The following is a 24,365-nucleotide window of genomic DNA, read 5'->3' as shown; positions in this document are numbered from 1 at the left end:
ATGATCTATCCATTGTTGTAAGTGGGGTATTAAAGTCCCCTGCAATTACCACATTATTGTCAATAAGGTTGCTTATGTTTGTGAGTAATTGTTTTATATATTTGGGGGCTCTTGTATTCGGCGCACAGACATTTATAATTGTTAGCTCTTCCTGATGGATAGACCCTGTAATTATTATATAATTCCCTTCTTCATCTCTTGTTACAGCCTTTAATTTAAAGTCTAGTTTGTCTGATATAAGTATGGCTACTCCAGCTCTCTTTTGACTTCCAGTAGCATGATAAATAGTTCTCCATCCCCTCACTTTCAATCTGAAAGTGTCCTCAGGTCTAAAATGAGCCTCTTGCAGACAGCAAATAGATAGGTCCTGTGTTTTTATCCATTCTGATACCCTATGTCTTTTGGTTGGCGCATTTAGTCCATTTACATTCAGTGTTATTATAGAAAGATATGGGTTTAGAGTCATTGTGATGTCTGTAGGTTTCATGCTTGTAGCGATATCTCTGGTACTTTGTCTCACAGGATCCCCCTTAGGATCTCTTGTAGGGCTGGTTTCGTGGTGATGAATTCCTTCAGTTGTTGTTTGTTTGGGAAGACCTTTCTCTCTCCTTCTATTCTAAATGACAGATTTCCTGGATAGAGGATTCTCGGCTGCATATTTTTTTTCTGTTCATCACATTGAAGATTTCCTGCCATTCCTTTCTGGCCTGCCAAGTTTCAGTAGAGAGATCCGTCACGAGTCTTATAGGTCTCCCTTTATATGTTAGAGCACGTTTATCCCTAGCTGCTTTTGGAATTTTCTCTTTACCCCTGTATTTTGGCAGTTGCACTATGATATGTTGTGCAGAAGATCGATTCAAGTTACGTCTGAAGGGAGTTCTCTGTGCCTCTTGGATTTCAATGCCTTTTTCCTTCCCCAGTTCAGGGAAGTTCTCAGCTATGATGTCTTCAAGTATACCTTCAGCACCTTTCCTTCTCTCTTCCTCTCTGGAATACCAATTATGTGTAGATTATTTCTCTTTAGTGCATCACCTAGTTCTCTAATTTTCCCCTCATACTCCTGGATTTGTATCTCTCTTTTTCTCAGCTTCCTCTTTTTCCATAATTTTATCTTCTAGTTCACCTATTCTCTCCTCTGCCTCTTCAATCCGAGCTGTGATTGTCTCCATTTTATTTTGTAGCTCATTTATAGCATTTTTAGCTCCTCCTGGCTGTTCCTTAGTCCCTTGATCTCTGTAGCAATAGATTCTCTGCTGTCCTCTATACTGTTTTCAAGCCCAACGATTAATTTTATGACTATTATTCTAAATTCACTTTCTGTTATATTGTTTAAATCATTTTTGATCAGTTCGTTAGCTGTCGTTATTTCCTGGAGATTCTTTTGAGGGGAATTCTTCCATTTCATCATTTTGGATAGTCACTGGAGTGGTGCAGAGCTGCAGGGCACTTCCCCTGTGCTGTCTTGAATAACTTGCCTTGGTGGGTGCAGCCGCAGTCCGACCTGATGTCTGCCCCCAGCCCACTGCTGGGGCCACAGTCAGACTGGTGTGTGCCTTCTCTTCCCCTCTCCTAGGGGCGGGATTCACTGTGGGGTGGCGTGGCCAGTTTGGGCTACTTGCACACTGCCAGGCTTGTGGTGCTGGGGAACTGGCGTATTAGCTGGGGTGGATCGGCAAGGTGCACAGAGGTGGTAGGGGCAGGCTCAGCTTGTTTTTCCTTAGGAAATCCACTTCTGGAGTGGTCCTGCGGCACTGGGAAGGAGTCAGACCCGTCGGAGGGATGGATCTGAAGAAGCACAGCATTTTGGTGTTTGGGAGGTGCAAGAAAATTCCCTGACAGGAATTGGTTCCCTTTGGGATTTTGGCTGGGGGATGGGCGAGGCAGATGGCACTGGCAAGCGCCTTTTTCCCTGCCAAGCTGCGCTCTGTTGTCCGGGGCTCAACAACTCTCCCTCCTGTTGTCCTGCAGCCCTCCCATTCTCCGAGTAGATCTGTTAACTTATAACCTTCCAGATGTTAAGTCCCTCTTGCTGTCAGAACACACTCCATCAGCCCCTCCATTTTTGCAAGCCAGCCTCGGGGGCTCGGCTTGGCCGGGGGGCCGCCCCCCGCCCCGGCTCCCTCCCTCCAGTCCGTGTAGCACGCACCGCCTCTCTGTCCTTCCTACTCTCTTCTGTGAGCCTCTCGTCTGTGCTTGGCTCTGGAGAATCCGTTCTGCTAGTTTTCTCGGTTATTTAGGCAGGTGTGGGTGGAATCTAAGTGATCCGCAGGAAGCGGTGAGCCCAGCGTCCTCCTATGCGGCCATCTTCCTCCTTACCTCACTCTATATACTATGTTATTCCTTATCCATATTTAAGGGTCTTACTCATGTCTTCCACTCTTCTCAAGTTCGGTGACTGTCTTATGATCGTTTTAAATTATTTATAGACATGTTACTTATATCTGTTTCACTTCGATCTCTGGCTGTGGCCTTGTCCTGTTCTTTCATTTGGAATAAATTGCTCTTTCTTCATTTTGCTTGCCTCTCTGTGTCTATTTTTGTATGTTAATAAAGTCAGCTATATATTCTGCTCTTGAAAGTAGGGACTTTATGTAGAAGAGGTCCTGGAGTGCCCTTCAGTGCAGTGTCCCTTGTTTACCAGAACTTGGCACTTCAGAAGGCTATCCTATGTGTGTTGCTTATGCCCTGTTTTTTGTATCTGAGTCACTTTTCCTTTTCATGCAGTTGCCTGTACTAACTTTGCCTATTGTGTGCTGTGCTTACTCTCTGTTGTGTTAGTGGGACCCAGAAAGGCTAGCTCTGGGGAGTATGTGCCCCTCCCCAGGGAACTTGGGAGCAGGATGATGATGTTAGCAAAATACCTTCTGGGCCACTAGCCCTCTGCCAAATTCTTTGAAGTGCTCTGAATGCAGGAGTCATGTGGCTTAGTGCAGCACGAGGTGGCAGCTGTTTACCCAGCAGCTGGGCAGGAGACAGGCTTGGCTTTAACAAAATTCCCCCTGAGCTCAGGGCTGAGACCAGAAGGTTTGGAGTGGGTAAGTCCGCAGGAGAACTTGTGGGCATGATGCACTGATAGCAGGTTAGGTAGTGTCTGTGCAGCCCCCCTTCCCACAAGTGTCTCTGTGCTTATGCTGCGAATGGGGGGAGGAAGGTGTCACCTGCCAGCTACCTTGTTTTTTGAGAAGTCCCCCAAAATTCTCAGAAATCAATATGAAATGATCTGTCTCCTGTTTGCCCCCCGCATTGTGCAAACTGCCATTTTTATGTTGCCTCTTCATACAGGCTGCTGTCTCTTTAAGGAGGGTGACCCAGCTATCACTTACCCTCCCAGGTCATTCAGTGCTGAGTCAGCTGACCTCCAAAGCTTCCAAGACCCACTGGTTTTATAAACTTACAGAATGCAGTCCCTCTGGTTTCTAAAGCCCAGCACATTAGTCTATGTGGATTAGTCTTTCCCCCATTTCTCTGCCCTCTCTGGCATGCGAGCTCCCTCCTTCGGGAAGCCTCCCTCTACCTATCTGATCTTCCTAACCTTTCAGATGCAACTTCTTCTCTATATTAATTGTGGAGTTTGTTCTGCCAGTCTTCAGATTACTCTCTGGTTTGTTGGTTTGGATGTGGATGATATCTAGTTGAAAACACGGGATGGGGTGAGCTCAGAGGCCTCCTACTCCATCATCTTCCCAAGCTTTGATGGAGGGAAAATATTTTTAAGTCTGGAGTTACTTTCTTATCTTAAATAATACTGAAATTATGCTGGTCTTAACAGGCCACAGATGACAGCTCCCAGATCCTTAAGAAAGACACTCCTGGGTTATAAAACTGGCAAGAGGTTTTACATACATCTCAATGAAGCAGAGAAAAAACTGACAGTATGAAATTTTCATGTAAATGCTCTAAGAAAAAGATCAGGGGACAAGATGCACAAAGAACCTGTTCCTTCCAAGATGAGGAGAACGGTACGGTTGACTCAACCATCTTATTTGCCGCTATGACAGCGTACGCAATGCATGTCACCAATGTCTAGATTCTGTTCTTCTTACTCAGCTTACTCTGTTTAATTTGATATACAATTGAACCTCTATGATTATAAAGGTCACAAAAATATTTAAGAAGATTGTTTCACTTGTTGGTATAATTATACAGGGGTTGTATTTAGTACCACAAAGATAAAAAGATACATACAAATTCTCTGAAGTGAAAAAACCAAAGTCTAAAATTTCCTTTGAAGGTAAATTTACTTTTTCATACCTTCATATTCAATACAGATAAATGTTACAAATTACTCACTTGAGATTTATCTATTTAGACTCCACACTGTTTAGAAAATATACAGACATTGTGGGGCGCCTGGGTGGCTCAGTCGGTTAAGCGGCCGACTTCGGCTCAGGTCATGATCTCGCGGTCCGTGAGTTTGAGCCCCGCGTCGGGCTCTGTGCTGCCAGCTCAGAGCCTGGAGCCTGTTTCAGATTCTGTGTCTCCCTCTCTCTCTGACCCTCCCCCGTTCATGCTCTGTCTCTGTCTCAAAAATAAATAATCGTTAAAAAAAAAAATTTTTTTTTAAAAAGAAAATATATAGACATTGAAAACTATTCCTCAGTGATGAAGTATTTTGTTCTAAAACAAAGAGTTTTGCAAAGCTTCTTAGGCTGTCATTCCTAAATGTGATTATCTTTTAATGCTCACTAAATTAGACATCCTTTTATATGTTTTAAACTATGTTCTCTTCTTATATTTATTTTCAATCTCAAGTATATGAGACCATCCATATTTCTCAATTATTTATACTAATAAACAGAAACAAATGAAATAAAAAGCATTTTAGAATGCTTTTTTGTGCTTGTATTTAAATTTATCTGATATTTCAAAAATGTATTTCGATTGCTCTGTTCCAAAAGGGGCTAGAGAGGTGCTGGCTCTTTCCACCTGAATTTGAGTTACCTCCCCGCTGTAACACACTACACACTTGTAATTAATCTCTCCCTGATAATCTTTCCTAGGATTAGGAGTTCTCGCCTGTATTTTTAATTCTAAAAAATTCCCTTTCTAAGAATTAATTTCACTTAATTTGATACAATAAATATCTATTATCTCCTACTATGTGCCAGCCATTGTATTAGTTACTGAGGCACCACTCCTATCTCAAGGAACTCATGGTCCAGGAGGATTCTATTACAAATAGGAAAGTGAGAGACAGAGGTTCACACACACACACACACACACACACACACACACACACACACACACATAATTCTACAAATCTTATCAGTTAACTTTAAAACAAGACTTTACATGAATAGGTCATATTCATATATATTTTCAGTCAACCAATCCTATTCCCTCTGCCTAGAACACTATTATTTACTGCTCTATAAGTCTCACTCATCCTTTAAACCTCAATGTGGATAGCATCTCCTCCAAGTAATCTTCCATGGCCTCCATTTCCCACCCAGATTGGGTGGCTCATAATATTCTCTGTCTTACCACTTCTGACACTGAATTGTATTCATTTCTTTACTTGTCTATACCTCCAACTAGACAGTGAGTTCATTTATGACTGGGGCAAAACATTTATATCTGATTTCCATGCACTTCATCTCTGGGAATGCAATAAATATAGGTTGAATAAATAAATGAACAGATGGCTACATACAATAACTATAAGAGTGAACATTTATTGTCTAATTTATATATGCCATCCACTATACTAAGTGTTTTACACGTATCATTTTAATGAACCTAATTATTATTACTGATTTATGGATGAGAAAAACAGGAGCTGTGAAAAATTAACAAACTTGCTTAGATTAAGAAACCATTCAATCATAGAGCTAGAATTTCAACATTAGCAGTCTGACTTTGGAGCCTGTTCTCTTAACCACATATGAATTAATAATATAATTTTCAAATTGGTATTACATAATTTAGAATTAGACTATCTTTATGCAGCAGGTGGAATAAATTTCTACTAGGTCTAGTAATTTAGCAAAGTTCCATCATGGAAGTAAAAATGCCACAGTTTAAATTGCCCCACAAAAGTAAACAAATGCCAAATATCCCACTAGAACTATTTAAGTATAAATTTGCCTAATGGCAGGAAAAGCCTTTCCAGGAATCCTTCTAATATGGGAACATCACAACTTAAATATTTTCAAGATATATATATAGATTGGGTATATCACTGACATAATTTAGCAATTATGCTTTATTTCTTAATAAATACAGTCTTAGTCCATTTTTAAAGAAAATTTTTATCTTTAGCTCAGTTTCATAAGCTTAATAATTCAATTTGACATGTATATAGTAATATGTTTATACTGAGTGATGAGGTTATTAAATGTATACTCAGACTATCGTGATTAAAGCCCTCTCACCTCTAACTCACGTCAAAGAAGTACAGGTATATTCAAATTCTGCTTAAATTCTACACTCATGAAAAGTGATTGTTTTGAGCCAAAACACTCAATAAGCTTACATTGAGAGCATCACCAAATAAGGTTAAGTATTTGATCCAGCTTTAAGAGCAGACTGAAAGTCTTTTGTACTTCAAAAGACTTGAGAAAATAAAGAAAAGGTTAGTTGGCTGTGCAAAAATAACAATTTCCTTCATTTCATGCTTTAATTCAGGAGGTATTGATTACAGAAAACTGAGTTCTGTTTCTAATCATGTCAATTTCATGTCACCCTCCTGCACAACAGTGTCTGACTCAGCCTTTGGTTAGTGTTCATAGTTTTATTTTTTTCTGAATGACTCCTTAGTGCCTCACCTCATTGAAACACAAAGGATCATAGTGTCCTTATTGCCCTTATTCTGTGGGACAGAACTTTCCCATCCAACTACAAACTTTCCAAGTATATTAGAACCTGCTTCTGGGGTGCCTGGGTGGCTCAGTCAGTTAAGCATCTGACTTTGGCTCAGGCCATGATCTCATGGTTTATGAGTTCGAGCCCCACATCTGGCTCCATGCTAACAGCTCAGAGCCTAGAGCCTGCTTCAGATTCCATGTCTCCCTCTCTCTCTGTTCCTCCCCCTCTCACACTCTCTCTGTCTGTCTCTTTCTCAAAAATAAATGAACATTTAAAAAATTTTTTTTTCATTAACAACTCAGGCAACAACAGATGTTGGCGAGGATGCAAAGAAAGAGGATCTCGTTTGCATTGTTGGTGGGAATGCAAGCTGGTGCAGACACTCTGGAAAACAGTATGGAGGTTCCTCAAAAAACTAAAAATAGAACTACCTTACGACCCAGTAATTGCACTACTAGGCATTTATCCATGGGATACAGGTGTGCTGTATCCCATGTTTATAGCAGCACTATCAACAATAGCCAATGTATATAATGGAGTATTACTCAGCAATCAAAAAGAATGAAATCTTGCCATTTGCAACTATGTGGATGGAACTGGAGGATATTATGCTAAGTGAAATCAGTCAGAGAAAGACAAAAATCATATGACTTCACTCATATGAGGACTTTAAGACACAAAACAGATGAACATAAGGGAAGGGAAATAAAAATAATATAAAAACAGGGAGGGGGACAAAACAGAAGAGACTCATAAATATGGAGAACAAACTAAGGGTTACTGGAGGGGTTGTGGGAGGGGGGATGGGCTAAATGGGTAAGGGGCACTAAAGAATCTACTCCTGAAATCATTGTTGCACTATATGCTAACTAATTTGGATGTAAATTTAAACAAATAAAAAATAAAATAAAAAAAATTTTTTAAATATTAGAACCTGCTTCTTGAGGTGCAGACCCAATCAGCAGCTTTGTAATCAAGTGAGAGCCAAGAGGGAACAAAACTGAGTTTAAAACTTTAGTTTTCATTTATTTGTTAATGTTATTATTAATGCACAATTCATCAAAACATTACAAATTTTCATAAATATATTTTAAAAATAAAAGTAAATTTTCTTGGAAATGTACTTCTTCATTACATAGGCAAAGGTATTTTTGTTTGTTTGTATGTTTCCCCATTAGTTAATGTAATCCATTGTGGAATATTAACTATTGCTAAAGTAGGGTAACAGAGTCAATTCTATTTCTATTTTCCATTTTTATAGACACAAGTATTAAGAAACTTCCGTCACATCAACAAACAAAAAATAATGGAAGGAGTTTGTTTCTTTAGCAAATGTCATTCAATTCTTTGCCACTACTTCACCAAAACCATACAGTGATTTAAAAATTAAAAAAATCACTTTCCATCATAAATAGTTGGAAACTCAATTAGGTCCTTCTCCAGTACTGTTGAAAACAAAGAACTGAAAGCCAACTGATTGCAAAAAGGTCTGCCACACAATCAGTAGTGTTCACATTCCCATTTCTGAGAGGAATTATCACATTAACTATACCCATTTTTTTTTTTTTCATTTAGAGGCATCTAATTAACTCTACATCTACAGAAAGGTTTGGGGAATCAAGATATTATTAATCCCAATGTACTTTTGTGATTATAGCTATCTTACTATATGCCTTAAATACTTCATCAAAATGCCAAAGCTCATTCAATTACTACTGTATGATTTTATCACAGATTTCTCATCTCTAATCATAAACTAAATTGACCTATGATTTACCTTTCTTTTTCTGTTTTTGAGAATGCGGTATCTGGTATCTTATCTAGCCTAATAAAAAGTATCAAGCAATTTTTACCTCTTTTACTCAATTTTTGGACATCCTAAAATAAGGATACCACCAATAACATGGTACTGGTTATGTATCATTTGAAAGTTGGATAAAACTAGCCTGAAAAATCATCCAGCCTGGTGCTTTTATAGAGGGATGGTTTTGATTGCCACTTCAATTTATTTTATGGTCATTTTCTTTTCAACTTTTCTGCTTCTCTTCTATTTCTACTTCTATTTCTATTTGACTAAGAACCAACTTCAACATTTATATTTTTTCCAGAAATGTAACGATGTCATTTGGTTTTCTAACTAGTATATGATTGTTCATAATATTTACTTTTGATTTTCAAACCATTTTTACATATGTATATAATTATTTATGTTTTGTTTTCTATATTTGGTTTTCTTTCTTCTACATTTCCTTGATTCACTTTTCTATAGGTTTATCTAGCTTATGAATCTTTTCAAAGAAACAGATTTCAGCAATAAAAAGGAAATATCATTCACAAGAAACAATTTAAAACTTAAAATACCTAAGAGCAATTATTTTAGAAATGTATTTGAATATTATGAAGGAAATTATAAATCCTTTACTGCTACATAAACTAGAATATATTCTTGTTTCCACACTGAAAGATTAATATTGTAAAAATATCAGTTCTTCTTAATTACTTTACTGCTTTAACTTATTCCAATAAAAATAACAAAATATTTTAAAGAATTTTAATGCCCAAAAAGGATTTTGAATTTCATCTGGAAGAATAATCAGACAGAAATAGCAAAGACACTTTTTTTTAAGGAAGTAGGGGTTCACACATAGCAGTCACTGAAATTTGTTATGAGACTATAACAATTTCTAAAGCGCAAGGCTTGCCCGAGATTATTCAGGCAAATCTTGGGAAGATCAACCTATACTTAAAAGAATTTACAAAGATATTCATGAAATTGACAGAGACATTACTGTTTACTGAATGTCCATGATTTCCTCTAAAATTCTCAATCACTTTGCATCTTGGTGGAACCATGTGACTAGTTCTAGAAAATGAACAGGAAGTAATAGGAGTCAAGTCACAAAAGGGTGGGTGCAAGTTCTCCACTTACTCTCATCCCCTGCTTTGTTTGCCATCAGGAGTATAAAAATTCAAATGGCAATACCCAAAATGGGAACAGCCTGAGTTAATCATGTGAAGGATGAAGGATGAAGCAGTAGTAGGCATCCAATTCTCAATGAAGGCTGTGTGAGCTAGAAATAATTTTAATCCTTAGTCATCTGAGTTGAGTACAGCCCCCTGAAACCTTGGAAATAGGGAAAGTGAAGTTGCTTTCCAAAGTTAGCCTAAAGAATTAACACTTATAGATCTGAGAAAAAAACCTCTGCATCAGAGACAGAAGACATTTTTACTCATGAAAATTCGGCTTTATGGTTGTGTCTGTTCCCCTTGCCCCCAAGTCCCATGACAATAACACAAAGTGGGTCAGGCAGATGCTATACACATAGGGGGTTAGTGTCACAGCTGAAGAACACTGCGCTTATTGTACAGTAATATTTTATATTGAGCAAATATTTTATAATGAGCAATAAGCAAACCTGCCTTATCTTTGCTCTGAAAGGAGACATTATGTTTATTTTACTGTAAAACTAGCACATCTGCACTCTGCTAGAGAAGGAGACATTATCTTTATCTTTCAAAGCTATTCTCCATACAGATATCCTTACAAACATAATGTGGAATGAAAGGGCAGCTAGAACATCTGCTCACAAGATGTAAAGATACAAGAGAGACCCATAGAGAATTGTTTCCCATCAGTCATAAAAGTAAGTAACTAGTTCAATAAGTCTATCATACCTAGTTTGCATAAGTCCAAAACAATCTACTGAGCTCTATCTCCAATATACTTACAACAAAAATTTTAAGTTTTCATCTCCATGAAGAAATACCTTGGAATTTAGTCACTCTTTCAGTTAATTTCTGGAATAATGGAAGAGAAGAGGAAATTAAATTCAAATTTAAGCTTTATCACTACCCAAATGCCATTCTTAATTATTTTATTAATTCCCATATCTAAAGATTCTCATATTCCATAGATATATCAAAATTTTGGCAAATTGCTATGTACAGTATTCCCTCTTTCCCTACGGTAAGATTTCTCTTTACTTGGTTTAACCTGGGGTAAGAGGGCTTTTTTCCATACTCTTAAAATTATAAGAAGCGAAAATGCAGGCAAACTCAAGCCAATGGCAAGTCAGTTACTGAATCCCTGGCAAAATCATTAAATGAGAGCAGCGGCTGTCAGACGGGGCTCAGCACACACCTAAGCATTTCATAAGAGCTTGGCAAGCCACTCAAAGTACTGCCTCTGGGTAGAACCAGAAGCTTGTTAGATGGGCTCAAATACAATGGAATAAATGGAGTAATGGTCTATTTAAAGAAAACCAAATGTATGTGTCATCTATGATAATGGAAAATCAGGATCAGAGAGTTACATGACACTCTGACTAATTTGTCAGTATTTCACTGTATTAAAGGTTTTAAGACTATCTAGAGAATAAAGTCACAGCCACACAGTCCTTTGGTGTTATATAGTTCAGAGGAGCATTGTAATTTAGGCATATTGTTTCTAAAAAATAAACATTTTTACTTTGTTTAAGATATTTTACTTAAATTTTATTTTAGAGGCATTTAAAAAAAAGAGGTTAAACTTTTTGTTTTAGCTCCATAGAAAGAAAAGTTATCAGAGTTATGTGGAAAAGTAACTACAAATCATGGAACTTATCAAGATGAATGAGCCCTGAAATATCAATGTGCTGTTGCCTAGTATCTTTTAAAATTCCAACTCCAACTCCAAATGTGCAGAAAATCCCATGAGTAATAGGAGTAGCCTAAATGTGTCTTATAAATATGCAGCTATTTTGCATTTTCTTTCTGAAGCTTTAATGATGCAATATGGTTTGCTCTAGAAGCCATTTACTAAAACATTTTGAAGCTTTATTGTTTCACATATAGGTATTAAAAGTTCTAGGCCAGTTACTTTCTTCTGTCCCCCTGTAGGAAATTTGAAGCAAAAATTCTTTTTAAATTCTTCAAGGCTGTTATTTTGAAAAACAATATAAAACAAGAGTTTTAAATGCCACTGGAAAAGTCTGGAAAAAGAAAGGAATTGCTTATTTACTGCTAACACTGGATAGGAAATGTAGAAAATTTAAGCTAATATAGGTCCAACCTAGAAATGTGAATTTAGGGGTCACCTACACAAATATGGGGTAGTAATTTTAAGGACAATATAATAATTTTTACAAAAAGTAAGAAGGAGTTGAAAAACAAAAACTGAGACTGACTCAGAAATATTCAGGAAACAGATTCTTTAAAAAGCTACCAAAGTAGTACTGCAGTTAGAAGAAAGGGAAACAGTCCCATGGTGGTTCCTAAAAGTGTGTCCTACAAAGCAGAGTTTCACAAGATTCTACTAGATGTTATGCTGAAGGAGCTCTGTAGTTTAGAAGGTCTAGTTTCTCAGACCCTCAGTACGGTAGTGCATGTCATGAACTTCCAACAGGAAGATAAAGAATGCAGCATTTCCTAAACTGGTTTGAGGTTAGAACTTCCTAGAGAGTGGATCTAGCATAGCTGTGCCATGAAATTTTACAACAGAAAGTATCAGTTCCAAGTCCTAGATGGCAGAGGAAAGAATAGCAACAAGGAAAGTAGGAATAAGGAGAGAGAATACGAAGTAGAAAGAAATGCTGCCAGAAAAGATTTCCTATTGTAGTGGGCTGAATGGTGACTCCCATAAGATATGTTTACCCAGAACATGTGAATGTGACCTTATTTTTAAAAAGGGTCTTTGCAGATGTAACTCAGTTAAGAATCTCAAGATGAGATCATCCTAGATTAGAGTGAGCCCTAAATCCAATGACAAGTGCTCTGATAAGAAAAGAGAAGGGGAGAACATGTAGAGGAGAGGTGATAGGAAGACAGGGAAGGCAAAGATTGGAGCAATACATCTAGAAGACAAGAAACACCAAGGATTTCTGAAAGTCATCAAAAGCTAAGAATAATGCATGGAACAAATTATCCCTCAGAAACCTCAGAAGGAACCAACTCTGCAGACACTATGATTTTGGACCTTGGATCTTCGGACTGTGAGAGAATACGTTTATGATGTTTTAAGCCACCCAGTATATGGTACTTTCTTACCACAGCCTTAGGAAACTAAAATGCTTATATTAAGAGAAAGATCCAGAAACAGAAAAGAGGGATAGGGAGAGTGGAAGAGAGAAAGAGAGAGAGAGAGAGAGAGAGAGAGAATATGAGAGGCAGAGAGGGAGAGAGAGCAAAATTGATACAGATGAAAAGTAAGAAGATGGAAATTAACTGGCAGGGAGTGAAGAAATCAGCAAAGAAGAAACAAGGAGGAATGACAGCTAACCTCTCCCCTCCCCTTCTCATGCCCTTCAGTATTGTCTAAAAATGGGTAATACTTGCTTGGCTAACAAATTTTCTTAATATATCTAAATCTCCTGCTCTTTTTTAATTCTCTGAAGCACACACTATTTACCCCACATGTTAATTCAGTATTAAGACAATAAGAGAAGACAATAAGTTCTCCTATACTTCTTTGTATACCTCTTATCTGCATTAGTCCTTCAGAAAGCAAAAGAAAATCTCTATCATATGGTTATCACCTGAGTAACACACAAAACTGAGAGTAGCTATTCAGATTCTGCTTCTCTAAAAACACTCTATTATTAAAATAAACAAATATAATTATGATGAGCTTAAAAATTACTTTCAAAGCACACGGAAGAAAAACTTTCATGTACCTAACTGCTTAATTTTTCCTACCATGACCAGTTTACATAATTTATACGTTAGATAAAACTGGATTTTTAATTATAAAAAGTGACATCCTCATTATAGCACTTGGAAAATATATTAAAGTATAAAGAATATTAAAATCACTCTTCTTCTCAAAACGTTTGTATTTTTTTTTTATTTTTTAATATATGAAATTTACTGTCAAATTGGTTTCCATACAACACCCAGTGCTCATCCCAAAAGGTGCCCTCCTCAATACCCATCACCCACCCTGCCCTCCCTCCCACCCTGCCCTCCCTCCCACCCCCCATCAACCCTCAGTTTGTTCTCAGTTTTTAACAGTCTCTTATGCTTTGGCTCTCTCCCACTCTAACCTCTTTTTTTTTTTTTTTTTTTTTTTCCTTCCCCTCCCCCATGGGTTTCTGTTATGTTTCTCAGGATCCACATAAGAGTGAAACCATATGGTATCTGTCTTTCTCTGTATGGCTTATTTCACTTAGCATCACACTCTCCAGTTCCATCCATGTTGCTACAAAAGGCCATATTTCATTTTTTCTCATTGCCACGTAGTATTCCATTGTGTATATAAACCACAATTTCTTTATCCATTCATCAGTTGATGGACATTTAGGCTCTTTCCATAATTTGGCTATTGTTGAGAGTGCCGCTATAAACATTGGGATACAGGTGCCCCTATGCATCAGTACTCCTGTATCCCTTGGATAAATTCCTAGCAGTGCTATTGCTGGGTCATAGGGTAGGTCTATTTTTAATTTTCTGAGGAACCTCCACACTGCTTTCCAGAGCGGCTGCACCAATTTGCATTCCCACCAACAGTGCAAGAGGGTTCCTGTTTCTCCACATCCTCTCCAGCATCTATAGTCTCCTGATTTCTTCATTTTGGCCACTCTGACTGGCGTGAGGTGGTATCTGAGTGTGGTTTTGATTTGTATTTCCCTGATAAGGAGCGACGTTGAACATCTTTTCATGTGCCTGTTGGCCATCCGGATGTCTTCTTTAGAGAAGTGTCTATTCATGTTTTCTGCCCATTTCTTCACTGGGTTATTTGTTTTTCGGGTGTGGAGTTTGATGAGCTCTTTATAGATTTTGGATACTAGCCCTTTGTCCGATGTGTCATTTGCAAATATCTTTTCCCATTCCGTTGGTTGCCTTTTAGTTTTGTTGATTGTTTCCTTTGCTGTGCAGAAGCTTTTTATCTTCATAAGGTCCCAGTAATTCACTTTTGCTTTTAATTCCCTTGCCTTTGGGGATGTGCCGAGTAAGAGATTGCTACGGCTGAGGTCAGAGAGGTCTTTTCCTGCTTTCTCCTCTAAGGTTTTGATGGTTTCCTGTCTCACATTCAGGTCCTTTATCCATTTTGAGTTTATTTTTGTGAATGGTGTGAGAAAGTGGTCTAGTTTCAACCTTCCGCATGTTGCTGTCCAGTTCTCCCAGCACCATTTGTTAAAGAGACTGTCTTTTTTCCATTGGATGTTCTTTCCTGCTTTGTCAAAGATGAGTTGGCCATACGTTTGTGGGTCTAGTTCTGGGGTTTCTATTCTATTCCATTGGTCTATGTGTCTGTTTTTATGCCAATACCATGCTGTCTTGATGATGACAGCTTTGTAGTAGAGGCTAAAGTCTGGGATTGTGATGCCTCCTGCTTTGGTCTTCTTCTTCAAAATTACTTTGGCTATTCGGGGCCTTTTGTGGTTCCATATGAATTTTAGGATTGCTTGTTCTAGTTTCGAGAAGAATGCTGGTGCAATTTTGATTGGGATTGCATTGAATGTGTAGATAGCTTTGGGTAGTATTGACATTTTGACAATATTTATTCTTCCAATCCATGAGCAGGGAATGTCTTTCCATTTCTTTATATCTTCTTCAATTACCTGCATAAGCTTTCTATAGTTTTCAGCATACAGATCTTTTACATCTTTGGTTAGATTTATTCCTAGGTATTTTATGCTTCTTGGTGCAATTGTGAATGGGATCAGTTTCTTCATTTGTCTTTCTGTTGCTTCATTGTTAGTGTATAAGAATGCAACTGATTTCTGCACATTGATTTTGTATCCTGCAACTTTGCTGAATTCATGTATCAGTTCTAGCAGACTTTTGGTGGAGTCTATCGGATTTTCCATGTATAATATCATGTCATCTGCAAAAAGCGAAAGCTTGACTTCATCTTTGCCAATTTTGATGCCTTTGATTTCCTTTTGTTGTCTGATTGCTGATGCTAGAACTTCCAGCACTATGTTAAACAACAGCGGTGACAGTGGGCATCCCTGTCGTGTTCCTGATCTCAGGGAAAAAGCTCTCAGTTTTTCCTCGTTGAGGATGATGTTAGCTGTGGGCTTTTCATAAATGGCCTTTATGATCTTTAAGTATGTTCCTTCTATCCTGACTTTCTCAAGGGTTTTTATTAAGAAAGGGTGCTGGATTTTGTCAAAGGCCTTTTCTGCATCGATTGACAGGATCATATGGTTCTTCTCTTTTTTTTTGTTAATGTGATGTATCACGTTGATCGATTTGCGAATGTTGAACCAGCCCTGCATCCCAGGAATGAATCCCACTTGATCACGGTGAATAATTCTTTTTATATGCTGTTGAATTCGATTTGCTAGTATCTTATTAAGAATTTTTGCATCCATATTCATCAGGGATATTGGCCTGTAGTTCTCTTTTTTTACTGGGTCTCTGTCTGGTTTAGGAATCAAAGTAATACTGGCTTCATAGAATGAGTCTGGAAGTTTTCCTTCCCTTTCTATTTCTTGGAATAGCTTGAGAAGGATAGGTATTATCTCTGCTTTAAATGTCTGGTAGAACTCCCCTGGGAAGCCATCTGGTCCTGGACTCTTATTTGTTGGGAGATTTTTGATAACTGATTCAATTTCTTCGCTGGTTATGGGTCTGTTCAAGCTTTCTATTTCCTCCTGATTGAGTTTTGGAAGAGTGTGGGTGTTTAGAAATTTGTCCATTTCTTCCAGGTTGTCCAATTTGCTGGCATATAATTTTTCATAGTATTCCCTGATAATTGTTTGTATCTCTGAGGGATTGGTTGTAATCATTCCATTTTCATTCATGATTTTATCTATTTGGGTCATCTCCCTTTTCTTTTTGAGAAGCCTGGCTAGAGGTTTGTCAATTTTGTTTATTTTTTCAAAAAACCAACTCTTGGTTTCGTTGATCTGCTCTACAGTTTTTTTAGATTCTATATTGTTTATTTCTGCTCTGATCTTTATTATTTCTCTTCTTCTGCTGGGTTTAGGCTGCCTTTGCTGTTCTGCTTCTATTTCCTTTAGGTGTGCTGTTAGATTTTGTATTTGGGATTTTTCTTGTTTCTTGAGATATGCCTGGATTGCAATGTATTTTCCTCTCAGGACTGCCTTCGCTGCATCCCAAAGCGTTTGGATTGTTGTATTTTCATTTTCGTTTGTTTCCATATATTTTTTAATTTCTTCTCTAATTGCCTGGTTGACCCACTCATTCGTTAGTAGGGTGTTCTTTAACCTCCATGCTTTTGGAGGTTTTCCAGACTTTTTCCTGTGGTTGATTACAAGCTTCATAGCATTGTGGTCTGAAAGTATGCATGGTATAATTTCAATTCTTGTAAACTTATGAAGGGCTGTTTTGTGACCCAGTATATGATCTATCTTGGAGAATGTTCCATGTGCACTCGAAAAGAAAGTATATTCTGTTGCTTTGGGATGCAGAGTTCTAAATATATCTGTCAAGTCCATCTGATCCAATGTATCATTCAGGGCCCTTGTTTCTTTATTGACTGTGTGTCTAGATGATCTATCCATTTCTGTAAGTGGGGTGTTAAAGTCCCCTGCAATGACCACATTCTTATCAATAAGGTTGCTTATGTTTATGAGTAATTGTTTTATATATCTGGGGGCTCGGGTATTTGGCGCATAGACATCTATAATAGTTAGCTCTTCCTGGTGGATAGACCCTGTGATTATTATATAATGCCCTTCTTCATCTCTTGTTACAGCCTTTAATTTAAAGTCTAGTTTGTCTGATATAAGTATGGCTACTCCAGCTCTCTTTTGGCTTCCAGGAGCATGATAAATAGTTCTCCATCCCCTCACTCTCAATCTAAAGGTGTCCTCAGATCTAAAATGAGTCTCTTGTAGACAGCAAATAGATGGGTCTTGTTTTTTTATCCATTCTGATACCCTATGTCTTTTAGTTGGCGCATTTAATCCATTTACATTCAGTGTTATTATAGAAAGATATGGGTTTAGAGTCATTGTGATGTCTGTATGTTTTATGCTTGTAGTGATGTCTCTGGTACTTTGTCTCACAGGATCCCCCTTAGGATCTCTTGTAGGGCTGGTTTCGTGGTGACAAATTCCTTCAGTTTTTGTTTGTTTGGGAAGACCTTTATCTCTCCTTCTATTCTAAATGACAGACTTGCTGGATAAAGGATTCTCGGCTGCATATTTTTTCTGTTTAGCACACTGTAGATATCGTGCCAAGCCTTTCTGGCCTGCCAAGTTTCAAAGGAGAGATCAGTCACGAGTCTTATAGGTCTCCCTTTATATGTGAGGGCACGTTTATCCCTTGCTGCTTTCAGAATTTTCTCTTTATCCTTGTATTTTGCCAGTTTCACTATGATATGTCGTGCAGAAGATCGATTCAAGTTACGTCTGAAGGGAGTTCTCTGTGCCTCTTGGATTTCAATGCCTTTTTCCTTCCCCAGTTCAGGGAAGTTCTCAGCTATAATTTGTTCAAGTACCCCTTCAGCACCTTTCCCTCTCTCTTCCTCCTCTGGGATACTAATTATGCGTATATTATTTTTTTTTAGTGTATCACTTAGTTCTCTAATTTTCCCCTCATACTCCTGGATTTTTTTATCTCTCTTTCTTTCAGCTTCCTCTTTCTCCATAACTTTATCTTCTAGTTCACCTATTCTCTCCTCTGCCTCTTCAAGCCGAGCCATCGTGGTTTCCATTTTGTTTTGCATTTCGTTTAAAGCGTTTTTCAACTCCTCGTGACTGTTCCTTAGTCCCTCGATCTTTGTGGCAAGAGATTCTCTGCTGTCCTGTATACTGTTTTCAAGCCCAGCGATTAATTTTATGACTATTATTCTAAATTCACTTTCTGTTATATTATTTAAATCCTTTTTGATCAGTTCATTAGCTGTTGTTATTTCCTGGAGATTCTTCTGAGGGGAATTCTTCCGTTTGGTCATTTTGGAGAGTCCCTGGCGTGGTGAGGACCTGCAGTGCACTTCCCCTGTGCTGTGGTGTATAACTGGAGTTAGTGGGCGGGGCCGCAGTCCGACCCGATGTCTGCCCCCAGCCCACTGCTGGGGCCACAGTCAGACTGGTGTGTGCCTTCTCTTCCCCTCTCCTAGGGGCGGGATTCACTGTGGGGTGGCGTGTCCCGTCTGGGCTACTTGCACACTGCCAGGCTTGTGTTGCTGGGGATCTGGCGTATTAGCTGGGGTGGGTAGGCAAGGTGCACGGGGGCTGGAGGGGCAGGCTTAGCTCGCTTCTCCTTAGGTGATCCACTTCAGGAGGAGCCCTGTGGCAGCGGGAGGGAGTCAGATCCGCTGCCGGAGGTTTGGCTCCGCAGAAGCACAGAGTTGGGTGTTTGCGCGGAGCGAGCAAGTTCCCTGGCAGGAACTGGTTCCCTTTGGGATTTTGGCTGGGGGATGGGCGGGGGAGATGGCGCTGGCGCCTTTGTTCCCCGCCAAGCTGAGCTCTGCCGTCCGGGGGCTCAGCAGCTCTCCCTCCCTTTGTCCTCCAGCCTTCCCGCTTTCCGAGCAGAGCTGTTAACTTATGACCTCCCAGACGCTAAGTCGCGCTTGCTGTCGGAACACAGTCTGTCTGGCCCCTCCGCTTTTGCCAGCCAGACTCGGGGGCTCTGCTTGGCCGGCGAGCCGCCCCTCCGCCCCGGCTCCCTCCCGCCAGTCCGTGGAGCGCGCACCGCCTCGCCGCCCTTCCTACCCTCTTCCGTGGGCCTCTAGTCTGCGCTTGACTCCGGAGACTCCCTTCTGCTAATCCTCTGGCGGTTTTCTGGGTTCTTTAGGCAGGTGTAGGTGGAATCTAAGTGATCGGCAGGATGCGCTGTGAGCCCCGCGTCCTCCTACGCCGCCATCTTCCCTCCTAGATCTGTATTTTTTTTTAAGTAGGCTCCACCCCCAACAGGGAGCCCAAGGCGGGCTTGAACTCACAACCCTGAGATCATACCTAACCTGAGATCAAGAGTCAGATACTAAACCGACTGAGCCACCCACGTACCCCAAAACTTGTGTATTTTTAAAAAGAGTCTAAATATAAATATTTCTGGGGCTTTCAAATTCCACATGATTCCCAAAACAGTTTGGATTTAATGTCTCCACTCCTTTTATTCTTTACAAAGAAAAAATGGAATACACCAATGCCTCTAGGTGATTGTCAAACATTTTGCATGTGTTCACAGAGCTGGCAACAGAAAGACACAACTTTTAAAAAAATATGTTTATAGGGGAGCCTGGGTGGCTTAGCTAGTTAAGCGTCCAACTCTTGATTTGGGCTCAGGTCATGATCTCACCATTCATGAGATCAAGCCCCACATCAGGCTCTGCATTGGCAGCGTGGAGCCTGCTTGAGATTCTCTCTCCGTTTCTCTACCCCTCCCCCACTCATTCTCTCTCTCTCAAAATAAATACATATTTACAAAGTTTATAAGTATTTATACATTATAAAAGTTGAACATGCTCACTGCAAAACAAACAAAACAAAAATTATAAGAAACACTGAAGTAGAATGAGAGAATAGAAATCATCCACTATTTTATTGATGGTCACTATTGGCATCTACTCACATTATTGGAATTATAATTTATATATATAAAATTATAAATTATAAATTTATAAAATATATAATTTTTTTAACCTAACAAGACACCATTAACATTTCCCATGAATTAAGAATTTTTAAAAAATAGTAAGTAGCTGCATAATTGTCCATTTCATGGATAATACATATTGCCCTCAAGCATATCTATAATGTTAAACATTTAAGCTCTCTCAGGTGGAACTAAATGCAATTATACTCAATGTGTGTGAACTGTTTTAAGGTTACTAATTTGTACTGTCAAAATGATTTCCAAAAAAGATGGTATCAATATAAATTCCCATAGGACTCTTTGAAAGCTTGTCTCACTGCAACCTTGCCAACACATCTTTTTGCAATGTTTGAAAATTAAATTCCACCATGAATTTAATTTACATGTGTGTATTAGTAATGTTGACTTCTAAAAATAATTATCATCAATTTGCATTTCTTCTTTAGTGTCTCTTTACATACAAAATATAATTTTTTAATTATAGAAGAAATCAAGGTAAAGTTATGTTTACCACACTATGCATATCTTCTGCCTTATGTTCTTTTCATACAACTGTTGGGTTTTTTTTTTTTTCTTTTCAATCTCAAAGTCAAAATCTGAGCAGTGTCCTCTCACTTGTCTTTTATACCTCTTTGTATCTCCTCCTTTCCATCAATGGAAAACACAGCCCATATGAAAATTGATCCAGATCTTTCCAAAAGAAACATGATGTTCATGACGAACAAGTTTTTCAAATGAAGTGATTTATTATATTTTTATGTATAGTGGGAATTATTCATAAAATGATGTCCAGAATTATAGCTTGTAAGAACTTCTCAAGTTATAATATTATCAAATCTCATTCCACAGTTAAGGTTCTTTGTAGTAAAACATGCACATGACATGGTGTAAATCAGGTAATTCCACCACTCACCCCCACCCCCTCATCTGTGCTGAACACTTTCATTTCCTTCTCCAAATTATTTTTCCATTTTGATCTCTGGCCCTAAGAGGTTGATCTGTGTGGACAACATCAACAGATTTCCATGTCCCTGGCTTCGTATTGGATTCAGCCAATAAAGAGCCAAGCCAGGTGATCAGAAGGAGGGAGGAAGGTAAGTCAGGATATTTATTTCACTAGCTGTATCCCCCATGGTCACTGTACCTCTCAGCACTGCCATCTCTTCATAACTCTCTGCTTCTGGATTCTTCACATATTCCTTTCCAAGTAGGAATGATAGAGCACCTCCACCATTTCTGTTGCAGGTTATGAATTATCCCTCTCATAATAAAGCCTCCTTAATTTACTCTAATTTGCCTCCACACTGTCCTTTCAAGTTGAAACCGTACTGCTCCATCTCTTAATGTAAATTTTAAGTAACAGAAACAAGAGTGAATTACCTTCTAAAACTAAAATAAGCTTCTCATTTGAGACTTCATTATAATTACTGAATTTCATACCTTTGACTTCAAATTCATTGGCCTTCTCTCACCCATTTTAAATGTATGGACAACAGGGAGCAGATCCTAAAGATATCATCCTTCAGATGAGTATCTCATGACCTTGGCATAAGATGGAGTATCTTTGAAGACAAAAAATGTAGAGTTCAGTGTAGGATCTAGATAGACCAGTAGAAGCCAACAGAATTACCAATTTTATAAGGAGTAGTATACTGAAGACATGCTCAAAATGGAAAATGTGAGGTCATGGTGACAACCAGAAACAATTACAAGTTTTATATATAACTAAAGGGGAATTTGTTAATTATTTATGGCTGCCACTGGCTACATTGAATACATGGCTGTATTCAGACTACTACTGAATACAGTTTCTCATCTGGATTCAATCTCTAGCTATACGTTATTGGGAAATCAGCTGAGAGATATACTGATATGATATCATTGATGAATATTCTAAAAGCTTCAAAACTTGCTAAATTAATCCCATTCTATTGAGTGTATTTTTCATTCATTCAATTACTAACCAATACTTACTGATTGCCTTTTATGTGAAAGGCAGTGTTCTAGGCATGAACCACGAATGAGTGGAAGGCCAAATAAATATAATTCCTAGGCGTATTTTTCCTCCTGTTTTTACCTATTTTTTTTTCCACACAGATTTTAGAAATATTTGTGTACTGATTTAAGAATACACAGCAAATATGTTAATAAAAAATCATAAGTAGCTCAGAAACATATTATTTTATATATAAACATTTTACCAATGACAAGGCTGTCATCAGAAATTCACAAAGAAGAAAAAAATTTTTGGAGGAAATGGCACTGAAATAATTGGTTAATAATTACATAGAAAAAAATAATATATATTATCCCTTCAACTCAGCATTGTGTAGTACAATAGTACATTCCAAAACCAAACAGAAAAATCAAAAGACAATAGTAATCAACCTCCATAAGAAGTTTTTACAAAGTTGATAGGAAAAAATTACCTGGAAAATAGAAAAATAATTGGAAGATTTGACTACATAGAAATGTGAACATTTCTTTGACAATATAAAAAAAAAGAAATTACTGATAAACAACAGATTAGAAAATGTATTTTTAAAGCAAGTATTTAACAGTTTAATCATATCAATAACCTACAAATTGAGGAGAGAAATACTAAGATATTAAAAGTTCAACTGTGAAAGGACATAAATAACTCACAAAAGAGAAACCAAACTATATACATTAGTGGTAGTAGAAAATGCTATCTTATGGAAAGTGATTTGGCAACATGTATCAAAATGATAAAACATTCACCAACTTTTATAAAGTTATCTCAACAAAATAATGTTAATGCCAATAAAAGCTTACAAACATTATATGCAGAAATTTGAAGACTGTTCAAAGGATCAGTGAAATAGTTAATTAAATAAGGAACTTGCATTCAATGATTATCCAATTATTTTACAGAATGGCTTACAAAGACTGTGTAATGACATGAAAACCAATTATGACTAATTGAAGTAAGCTGCTTAGCACTTATGTAATATGATTACAATTATGTCAGAAGAAATTATGCATAGAAGAAATACTAAAATGGAAGATATTCAAGCAGTAATAGTTTATTTGGCCAGGATCAGTGTATGATTGATACATAGCTTTTCCTGATTTTTAATTTTCTTCTAGGCACTTAACATTTGAATTATTAAACATTTCAAATAAATACATGAAATAGACATTTGGCAGCCTTGTTCATCTAAATTCTTCTGGGAACAATAAGTCTACAAAAATGTACCATCGTCAGATTGAACTGCCAAGGCATAAAATCGTATAAATTAATTATTGTGTAGTAATCAATGTTATATTCCATCATAATTCATAAATACTTTAGTACTTCTGGTTTTATTATTTAATGCCTCATAAATACTTTTAAAAATCTTTTCCTGTTGAAACTTGTAATTGAACAGTAAAGTGTAAAGACACTTGGTGGGGGGGGGGGAAGCACACATGTGTTTTTTAATTTTTCTGTTTAAATGATGATTAGCATGAAGAATCCACTTAGACATTAGAAAACCTAATGCACACACCCACTCATAGCATTACAGAGTCATGATTAAACAGGAAATTCTGCTGCTGATGTTTCAACCACCCACATTTCATGAACAAACTATAAGTTTTCAGATTGTGACTAGATTTTCTGAACTTTGCTAAGCTTTCTTGGTCTATTGGTCTGTACCTCCTTCTCTCCAGAGCTTGGCAGACAGTGGGCACTAGGTAAGTATATAAGTATTTTTATAAATTTTTATTAAGTTAATAAATAAGCAAATAAGCATTCATTTACTCCGATTATCCACATCCACTCCTAAAGATATAATCACAGAGACTTACTTAACTTTTCCAATACTGTAAAATTCATCACATGTGCAAATATCATGGAGTATCAAAGTAGACACTAAAAGGTATTCAAAGTGGGAAAAATTAGAATTCGGATAAATATTATCTACTGAAGAAGATACATTAATAAGAAGAATTAAGAATAATTCGTTAAAAGGTGATTCATTAATTTTCATTAAGAGTGTTTCTCAGTCGCCTGGGTGGCTCAGTCAGTTGAGCGTCGACTTGGGCTCAGGTCATGATCTCAC

At 37.8% G+C, this 24,365-nt stretch overlaps 1 long non-coding RNA gene across 2 annotated transcripts in view; it reads right to left on the bottom strand.

Moving 5' to 3' along the window:
• The window catches only part of LOC122198474, a 250,733-nt gene that overhangs the window by 43,129 nt on the left and 183,239 nt on the right, over positions 1-24,365 (bottom strand). For both annotated transcript variants that reach the window (XR_006193013.1, XR_006193031.1), the window contains exon 6: positions 10,537-10,605. This is a non-coding gene — a long non-coding RNA (uncharacterized LOC122198474). The remainder of the gene's footprint in view (positions 1-10,536; positions 10,606-24,365) is intronic.

Source organism: Panthera leo, chromosome A1 (assembly GCF_018350215.1).
Source record: "Panthera leo isolate Ple1 chromosome A1, P.leo_Ple1_pat1.1, whole genome shotgun sequence".
Taxonomy (NCBI): domain Eukaryota; kingdom Metazoa; phylum Chordata; class Mammalia; order Carnivora; family Felidae; genus Panthera; species Panthera leo.
Note: the sequence above shows the minus strand (reverse complement) of the source record. Positions and strands in the feature narration are given on the sequence as shown.